Source organism: Hipposideros armiger, unplaced genomic scaffold, assembly GCF_001890085.2.
Source record: "Hipposideros armiger isolate ML-2016 unplaced genomic scaffold, ASM189008v1 scaffold_56, whole genome shotgun sequence".
Lineage (NCBI taxonomy): Eukaryota > Metazoa > Chordata > Mammalia > Chiroptera > Hipposideridae > Hipposideros > Hipposideros armiger.
The window spans coordinates 542,973-553,206 of record NW_017731406.1 but is presented as its reverse complement, the minus strand read 5'-3'; the positions used below and the strand labels follow the sequence as shown (position 1 = coordinate 553,206).

The following is a 10,234-nucleotide window of genomic DNA, read 5'->3' as shown; positions in this document are numbered from 1 at the left end:
AACCCAATTTAAGTTATATACACACATATGTAAATGTATGGAAGCCCCACAAAGATATATGACTCAAAAGGCAGCCAGGCAATTGAGACTTATATACCATCCTGAGCTAAGGAAAGAGATAAGGGTCTGAAGTTTCAAAGGAGGGAAAGGCAATTCACAGGAAGATCAGAGAAATGTATGGTAAACACAGTTTGCCAAGCTATGCAGATAAGCCTCTCAGGTGAAAAAGAGATGTCTAGTAATAGCTCCCTTGCTGCTATAGGCCCCCTTTCTAATGTAAATGTCCCTTACAAATGGCTAATTTCCACTTCATTTTCAGAGCTTGTTCTGTGTCTTCAGTGTCTCTAAATAATCAGCTTAAAATAATCTTTATGCAAAAGAGGCATATTTTGGGGTTGCATATTCTGCTACCAGTCATATGATTTGATTCACAAATTTTATTTACCCTCAGCTTCTGAAAAAGAGATCAATTACATAAAGCAAAGTTTTCCTTTATGTTTCATTAATTTTTCCTAAGTAAAGCATGGGAATGTATTACTTGGAAATATTGGGTCGTCAGGAAGTCATGACACATGTTTGCATTGAAACACATAGAAAAATACATCATGACTTTCCCGACGACCCAATAGTTTGGTTGCAAGTGTCAGGAGCTCAATACAAACTAACCTAAAAAAATATGTGTATTGGTTCATTTTCTTGTGAAGTGAAACAAGAATTTCAATTAGCTCCAGGCACAGCTAGATCAAGTAGTTCCAACTCTCTCTCTCTCCATCTGTCACTTCTGCTTTCTTTCATTCTTCTACAGGTACCCTCAACAGAGGTTCAGGCTTGGCAGGATGCCCGTCAGCCACCCCAGAGATTCATGCAGCAATGTCAGCTGAAGCACCTTGGCTAGCCTGACTTGAATCATTTGCTCATCCTTGGATCAACGATTGGGGCAGAGAGATGGGGTATTCTGATTGTCCATATGTGGGTCATAAGACCATCCTTATGGCCAGGGCAGGATTATAACCATATGAACTGTGTTTCCCCACAGGAAAGAAGGGTTCTGCTGGACAGACAAAAGCAACAGATGTCCGTTATAGTAATTCACATCTGTAGGGATTAATCCTTTATCTACTTCTGATAGAAACACTATTCAGCTGCTGAAGCGGACAATCAAATATGTTCTACATTAAACCCCAATTAAAACACAATGAAAGAGAATCTTCCACAGTAATGTGAAATTCCTTGGAAAGTACAGTGCTACTTTATAATATAAAACATATAGATGGAAGAGACCCAGCAGCGAGTCAGGCCATCCATCAAGTAGTGTATTTTAAGCTCTTACTCTGCATTTCTGCTTCTCGGTCCAGTCTAGCTTGAGTCTCAAATTATGTCACTTATGCCACATTCCTTAACTTAATAATTCTCTCAGTCAGGAGATTTTTGGCTGATTGAACAGCATTCTAAGCTCATGCGATTCCACAGTAAAGTGAGCTATCAAGAAACTATAAAAGGACTGGGAAAGAAAACACAGGACGTGTGGATCCTTACATAAATCTGAATAAAATTGAGAATCTAAAGTTACAAACTGCTATGCTGTGATGACAGGCCTTCAGTAATTGGTCTCTATAAATCCCTGACAGGTTAATGTTCCTGAGCTATCAAGGTGCAGGGCATTGCTCTAACATCCAGGTTTTCTCAGGGGTCACCAATCAGTTTGGAATTTGGGGGCAGCAGTTTAGAGTCACTAATGTGGTAAAGGGAAACATAATATGCCACCCCAAAATATGCTTTTGTGTCATGAGGATTATTTTGTACTTATTATTTTAGAGAGGCTGAAGACACAGGAGGGCCTCTGAAAACAAAGTTGCCCTTTTATAAAAGACATTTACATGTAAACAGGAAATCACCATTTGTAAGAGTGTCTCCCTTTCTCCATCAGGAAGAGAAAGATGACTCTAAATCTCTGGAAACTCTTGGGCCAGCTGAGTGGCTCAGTTGGTTAAGAGCTCGCTCAAGAGTTTGAGCTCTGAGCAACAGTGGTTCGGGTCAGCCCGAGCTGAGCAGCCGCGGAGCTGCCAACAGGTGGCGGGATGGCTCAGCTAAAAAAAAAACAAACAAACAAAAATAAATCTCTGGAAACTCTTATCAATGGAGAAGGCACTGATTTAAACGTACATAACAACCTTACCCCTGTTTACTGTGCTTTTCCGGGTAACTTCCTATAATTGGCCTCTCCCTCCTTCAACATTTTCATTTGTCTTTAGCTGGAAATGGTATTTAAGATGGTGGTTCGGGCCCTCTCAGCTCAGGGAGTTATTGGTTTTCCTGGGTCTCTCCTGTGGACAGAAAAGGGGCCACATGTTAAACCTGACAAGCTCATGAGACTGAAAATAACCACAGAGGATGGCGTGAACATAAAAATTCCTAACAAAGGTGGGCCATGGAGGGCCAAGTCACATCCTTGGCCTGTAGCTTCCTAGACAAAGGTCAATCTTTACCTTAAGCCTGTCTGTCATCTTTTGTGTATCTAAGATAACGTCCCCTTGCAATATCAGAGTAATCTTTTTTTCCAGACCCCCCAGGGGGCACAACCCACCACACCAGAGCAGAAAACTACAAAATCTCTCATTGCTATCATGTTCCCTAAATACTATCTCTATGTGTGACATGCTGTTAACTAGCCTCTACCCACCAATGTAAAAGAAGTGTGTGTCTTGTTGCGGGGAACCCAGACAGAGAGAAGGGACACCAAGGTGTGGGAAGCAACTTTTATTAATGCCGGCACTGGCTCCGCGGATTCACATCCAGAGGCTGAGCCCCGACCTGGGTGGGATTTGGAGCTATATACCCTGAGGTTTCCAGGTTAGCAGCTAAGGTTCCTTATTAGGACATGCGGCCTTGTGCCAGTTCCTGACTGGCTCCCAGGTGAGGCAGGAATTTGGAAATATTAAACGCGGAAGTCTTGCTGGCCATACAGTCCAGGAATGTCATTGTCTGAAGCCCGCGCAAAATCCTTAGTGGCCACATGGTCTGGGAAGGCCTTTGTCTAGGGCCCATTGCCACAGTCTCTCCATTTTACTTTTTACCGAATCCCAGAGATTTCCCCACTTTGCTTTCTCCCACCCCTTTAATCTGCATCCAATGGATTTCATGTAACCTTCCTTCTTTGATTCTAATGTATAAAATAAGTTGCAAAATGGCCATTTTTTGGAGCATTTCCTCAGTCTGTTGAGACTTTGCTTCCAAGCAACTGTCATCAGTTTGGCTCAAATAAACTCTTATAAGCTTTCTCTTAGGCTGGATATTTTTCATTGACACTTCCTTGTGTACATATTATTTAACTTCCATTTGTTTTTCTGTTGTTAAGCTGTCTTTAATTAGGGGGGAGGGTAGAAAGGCAGAGGGAAATTTATTTGTGATTTCATACAGAGTCACTAATGTGGTAAACTGTGGCCTATTGATGGTATTCTTCTTCCTCAAAAAAGCTCAGTACTCAGGTGTCCCAGTGTCTAAAATTCTAACTTTAGAATTCTTTTATTTCATGTAAGCATCTTCCTTTCTCCACAGGGATCATTTAAAGTAATCACCATTCCTGCTCCTAGAGCTAACATATTAAGGCATTCCATACATTAATAGTGTCGATTTGATCCCTTTCTCCTCTTATAAGAGTGAAACATACTTACATATTTTGGAATGTCTGGGAACTGATCTGGGGGGTGGCACAAAAAGAACGCTGAAGACAACTTTTACAGTTGGTCAGTTTTGCCAGAGTCTGGGCCTGTTGACAATCTATTTTCCAGCTCCGCAAAGTGGAAGGCTTCTAAGCTCCAGCGTAGGCTCTTCTATGATGCTCTTATGGTGTTAGGGCCACTAGACCTCCAGGCTTTGCCCTAAGGGAGTGGGAGTCTAGGCTGTAATTTTGGAAGATGTGTGGAGGCCATGACAGCCACAATGGCCTGGGAGTTAAGAGGTGGAGGGGAGGGAATGTCATTTTCCCTTGACTCTTCTTGGTTTTTACCTGTGACCCATGCCTCTAATAAAAGATAGGTTAAAAGGAGAAAAACAAGAATTTTAATAACATGTATGCCTCCTGTATACATGAGAGATACCCAGAAAACCTGAGTAAAATTCCCCCAAATGCCCAAATCACCACCTTAAATGCCATCTTCAGCTAAAGACCAAAGAATGATATTGGGGGTGGAGGAGGAAGGTTAAGAGAGGTGGCCAGGAAAAGCAAGGTAACCAGAGGTAAGGTTGTTATGCAGATTTAAGTCAGTGCCTTCTCCATTGATAAAATTCTCTTATGATTTACAGTTATCCTCCTCTTCCTGGTGGGGATGGATACACCCTTACAAATGGAGACTTCCTCTATAAATGTAAATTTCCTTAACAAATGGACAACTTCTACTTTGTTTTAGGAGTTCTCCTGTGTCTGCAATCTCTCCAAAATAATCAGCTCAAAAGAATCCTCATGCCAAGGAGGCATATTTTGGGGTGGCATATTCTGCTCCCCTTCAGAAGTATGTTCTTGAAAAAAGGCATAGACACTAGAGAGATGCTAAGGTCTCTTTGGGGGAGTGGACAATCAGAGCATATCCTTTAGGGCAGAAGTTGGACACAATATTCAGAGCACGGATGCTTAGGTTGAGTTATATGGAATGAGAATTTGGTCAATTACATTCTTTTAATGTCTAATTATCCCTCCATGTTCTTACTTAAATCCCTCCTTCTCTTTTTAGTGTACTGTTCAAGCATTTGTAAACTGTTATCACACCCCTGCTTAGTGCACTTAGCAAAGCCACATTTCCTTTCATCTTTTTTTGTAAATCAATCCCTTTCTTCCATGAATCTTTTTTTTCTCTCCTTGCTGGATGCTTTTCTTTTCTTTCCCTCCCTCTCTCCTTTCCTTTCCTTTTTTCTTCCTTCCTTTCTTTCCTCATTCTGGTATTAGAAAACTACAATTAAATGCAGTGCTTACCTCCCATGCTATAGCCTCACTCTTTCTGTCTGGGGCAGATTACCTCCTTTAGCTAAATTCTCCTTTCAATTTGTCTTTCAGCTTGTCTGTATCTACAAGAGCTGCTATAGGGGTGGGCTCCACCTTCTTCAGTAATTGCTATAATACAGCCCTGGTTTTCAAATTTTATTGTGCCTCAAAAATCAACTGATGGTGTTCTTTTTTTAAAAGATTTTTATTGGGGAATTGGGGAGATGGGAACAGCGCTGGGGAATTGGGGGAAGGGGAACAGACAAGTTGCTGTCGTTTTGTTCTTTAGTCTGGTTGTAGAGGACGCTGCTTCACTGGCCCAAGTTGGTACCATCATTGCGCTCTTCCCGGGCGAGGCAGATCAGTCTCCGGCTTCTGGACGGCCGCTCACTGCGGCTGCCGGCCGCTCACGCTGGCTGCTGACTACATACGGTAGCCCATGGCAACCCACTGCAGCAGGGGCTGCAGCCTACGCCGTCGCCGGTGACTCACAGCAGCCCAGCTCCAGGTTGAGCTGTTATTCAGCATCTTAGCTGTAGAGGGCAGTGTCACTGGCCCTCATATGTGGGATTCGAACCGGGGCCCTCTGGCGTCCCAAGCCAGCTCTTAACCAATACGCTACTCGGCCGGCCCTTGACGGTGTTCTTTAATAATGTAATATCCTGGGTGTCAGTCACCAGATTAAGTAGTGATTCATTAGTTAACCTCTCTCTTTTGTTTTTTACAAGCTTCCATAGGTGTTTCTGATGCAGATGATCCAAGAGCTACACCCTAAGAGATACTGCCGTACTGATGTTAGGGGAGCCAGAAACCATTGTCCATTGATCATCTATGCCAGTGTTTTGTAAAATCATAAAATGATTTTGGGTGGTCCACAAAGTATATATGAGTAGGTGTTAAGTAATACTGAACCACAGTGGCAGAGGGCCCTAGACAAAGGCTTTCCTGGACCACATGGCCACCAAGACTTCCGCCTTTAACATTTCCTAATTCCTACCTCACCCGGGAGCCAGTCAGAAACTAACACAATGCCGCATGCCCTAATAAGGAATCCTAGCTGCCAACCTGGAAACCTCAGGGTATACAGCTCCGAGTCCTGTCCGGATCGGGGCTCAGCCTCTGGATATAAATCCGCTGAACCGATGCCGGCATCAATAAATGTTGCTTCCCTGAGCCTTGGTGTCCTGTCTCTCTGTCCGAGTACCCCGTACCACCATGGAGTGGGGAAGCTTTTCCCTTTAAATTTGGTTTCAGTTTTCACTTGGGTCCAAGTTTGTCTTGAACATTTCTCTGACACACTCCAATCAAACTTTTTTACAACAACAACAAAAAGCAGGTTTCAAAATCCACAGACTCAGGAGCCTCCACTAGGCAAAAATATTTAGCTAGGCTTTTAAGGACATTTTTTTTGTTTTCATTATATGTGTTTTTTACTATTACCTTCTATTTATGAAAAATGTAATGTAATGATATAAATTGTTTTCAAATCAATAACTAAAAACAATTTAAGTTAATTTAAATAAACAAATATTAAGTAAATAACAGTAAAGTGTTATGTGTATGAAGCATAAATTGTGAAGGAAGGTTTTAGTGGCATACTGATGTAATGACATTTGTAGGTGATTCACAGAAATTTCAAGTGTGAGAACTATACCTCTAGCTAGGACTATGTAACACCGTTAGCATGCCCTTTTTTTTCTGAATCATCTATTGTAGTCATTAATATATATATATATATATATATATATATATATATATATATATATTNTATATATATATATATATATATATATATATATATATATATTAGGATTTTTTTTAAATTGGGGAATTGGGGGAGGGGAACAGACAAGTTACTGTTCTTTTCTTCTTCAGTCTAGTTGTGGAGGACGTTGCTTCACTGGCTAATGTTGGTATTGTGATCATTGCGCTCTTCCCGGGTGAGGCAGATAGGTTGCTGGCCATTGGATGGCTGCTCACCGCAGCTCATGGCAGCCCCACTGCAGCCTACACCGTCGCCGGCGACACATGGCAGCCTAGCTCCAGGTCGAGCTGTTGTTCACAATCTTAGCTGTAGAGGGCACAGCGTCACTGGCCCAGGTTGAATCTGAACCAGTGGCCCTGCTGCTCAGAGCTGGTGTCCCAAGCCAACTCTTAACCAACAAGCCACTTGGCTGGTCGTTAATATTTTTAAGTGAAGAGTAGCAGAATATACCACCCCAAAATATGCCTATTATAAGGATTATTTTGAGAAATTGCAGGCATAGAAGAAGCTCTGAATACAGAGTAGAAGTCACCCTTTTGGAGGGAAACCTACATTTACAAAGTAAATTTTCATTAGGAAGGGGGCTGTATCAGAGAGCTATAACCAGATTTTTCACCTGACAGACTTATCTGCTAACAGGAAAACCTTTGTTTACCAAATGTTTGTGGTTCTAACCTTCCAATAAATTGCTTTTCTTGCTTTGGAGCCCCAAACCCCTATCCTTTTCCTTAGCCTTAGTTGTCTGGCCACCTTTTGAGTATCATATCTTTTTGGGACTCTCATACATATGTTGTACATTTATGTAATTAAAATTGTTCCCCCCCCCTCCTGTTAATTTGTCTTATTACAGGGCGGGGGGTGGATCTCAGCTAAGAACTCAGACGGGTAGAGGGAAAATTATTTTTTCTCCCCTACACAAGTAAGAAATCAAACACCAAATTGTCTCTTGATGATATTTATAATTTGCCAAAAATCAGTTAATGCTTTTGACCTATACCATCAATTTTTAATAACCTGAATCTTTTCATGGCTTGTGAGTCCACAGTTTTGATATCTGAGTTTCTACTCTTGCATGAGGACTTGTTCACTTTTTATTCTTTCCTCTGGCTATAGTTGAGTCACTCCTATTTGCATTTAACCCCATGCTAGATAGTATAGTATCATGAAAAAAAGCGTAAGATCTGTCCTCTATGAATTTAAAAGTTAGTCAGACAGCCAAAAGAAAACACATAACAAAAGCTAGCATTTACTGAGCACTTACTATACCGAGCTTAAAAGCTTTTCATTTGTTCTTATTTCATTCTCATAATAACTTTCTGATGTAGGTACTAATGACTTATACTTATCAAGCTCTTACCAGTTGTTTTACACATAGTCTATAATTTTTACAATGACCCTGTGAGGTCCTGACAATCGGTTGGCCTCATTTTATTGAGGAGGGAACTGAGCCACAGAGAAGTTAGGCAATTTGCTCAAGGTCACAGTGCCAGTAAATGACGGGCAGATATTTAAACCCTGGCAGTTTGGCTCCAAAGCCTGGACTCTCGCTGCCTTGTTATTATCCCAGTTTTACAAATGAGGATACTGAGACTTAGAAAGAGAAAAGTAACCTGCCCAAGACTACATGGCTAGTAAGTGATGGAACTGGAATTTAGTTAGACTCTAGGGCCCATGCTTTTAACCCTTAAGCTACACTGTCTCATAAAACAATGGACTAATAATTTGAAAGAAGAGTAGAGCATACGTTTAGCAGTAGGATTTCCAGATTTTATCTTCCTTTCCAGGAAGAAAGCTTTTGTTATTTGCTTCATTCCCAATTTTCTTGTTGAATTGACTTTATTCTTTGACATTTTTTTTCAACAATAAGGGCAACTAGTACAACACCGAGAGCCTTCAATGCTCTGGACAACTTGATACCCTGATGATATGGACATGCTCAATTCCCTTGTGTTCCATTTGCTGTTTTATCAACAGAGTTATTGATAAAAGAAAACTCCTTGTCCAGGTCTATTCTTTGGCCTTAAATTGGCTTGACGGGTGGACATTACCTTTGGTAGTAAAAGCCTATCAGACAAGCAGTGCTCACAGTCTATTGAGGCTAACATCTCCAACGCCTCTAAATTAATCTTTTCTCCAGCTTTTAAGGATAGCAGCTTTTTGTTTTTATTGTTGCCTGAGAGATTCCACATGTAGTTGATATTGTGGCTTTCTTCAGTTAGTCAATTTTGCCATTCCCCTCCAAAAAACCACATAAATAAACAAACTCCTCTCAAACACAGCCTCTGAAGAAGTTAGGCCATGGAAGATGAAGAATATTTTGATCTGCAGGTGTGAGGTTGTGGTGGTGGTGTATGGATATATAGGTGACAGAGGAAAGTGCGAATAAGAAGAAAAAGAAGCATTTTTCCCTTGGAGCAGGCAGCCGCAGCAGCAGCTTGTGCAGCCATGGCCAGGATTAAGGCTTGAGGCCTTGGTATGTAGCAACAAGGAGGTGTTGAAACAGTTAGCGACCTGCAGGTTCCGTTGTCCCAGTTGCGCATCACAAAAGTGACGAGCCACCGGTGTGGCGTCGAAGCTGTCCAAGATCCGTGTTGATGGCAAACGCATTGCCTGTATTCTCCCTGTTATTAAGCAGACTCAGAAAGAGAACCTCAGGAAAGTCTTCAAGGGCAAGAAGTACAAGTCCCTGGATCTGCAGCCCAAGAAAACACACCATGTGTTGCTGGCTCCACAAGTATGAGATGAAGCTGAAGACCAAGAAGCAGCAGTGGAAGAAACTTCTGTACACACACTGCAGAAATTTGCAGTCAAGGCCTGAGCATCATGGCATCCATAAAACACAAACAAAGTGGCAAAAAAAAGAAAAAAGTAAGAAAGGTGAAATGGCACAGAAAACAAAGACAGAAAAATCTACTGCAGTTGATTTGTTTGTTACAGTTCTTTTCTTTCCATATGCTTTCCCATCTAGTATTGTCTTGAAGAGAGGCATCATGTTTCCCATCAATGCTACGGGAAAGAAAGGATTCCATGAATGGTATTCTAATTGAACATCAAACCATGACAGTGCTTGTTTTCTAGCCCTGAAAAAAAAGTTTTAGACCCCTGCTTTCCTTGGAAGGAAAGTGCATATTTTCCATTTATGTATGAGGTGATGCAAATCTTCTTAATGAAACTAAAAGTGCCACACAAACACTGGTGACAGTTTTCCTTTAAAAATGTTCTTGTGGAGTCACAAAGGACAGGATAATTAAAACTCCTTGCAGAGTTTAGTTCTTTGACCTCTCATTAGCTTCAGCATTATACATTGCCATTTGTTAGCAGCCTAATTTGATTATTTGCCCCTCTGAGCATACAGCAGGCATCCTGAAGACCGGACTCTGTGTGACTGAATGCATGCTGCTGCTGCACACCCGAGATGGAAAACGGAGGACTCAATTGCTTTGCTCCTATGTGTTCATGAGTTAGTTACATGAAAGTGGTTAAACAAAGGGAAA

The 10,234-nt window shown here is 41.5% G+C and overlaps 1 pseudogene; it reads left to right on the top strand.

Moving 5' to 3' along the window:
* Window positions 1-9,185: 9,185 nt before the first annotated feature.
* LOC109381961 (60S ribosomal protein L35 pseudogene) lies at window positions 9,186-9,558 on the top strand (annotated as a pseudogene).
* Window positions 9,559-10,234: the final 676 nt, after the last annotated feature.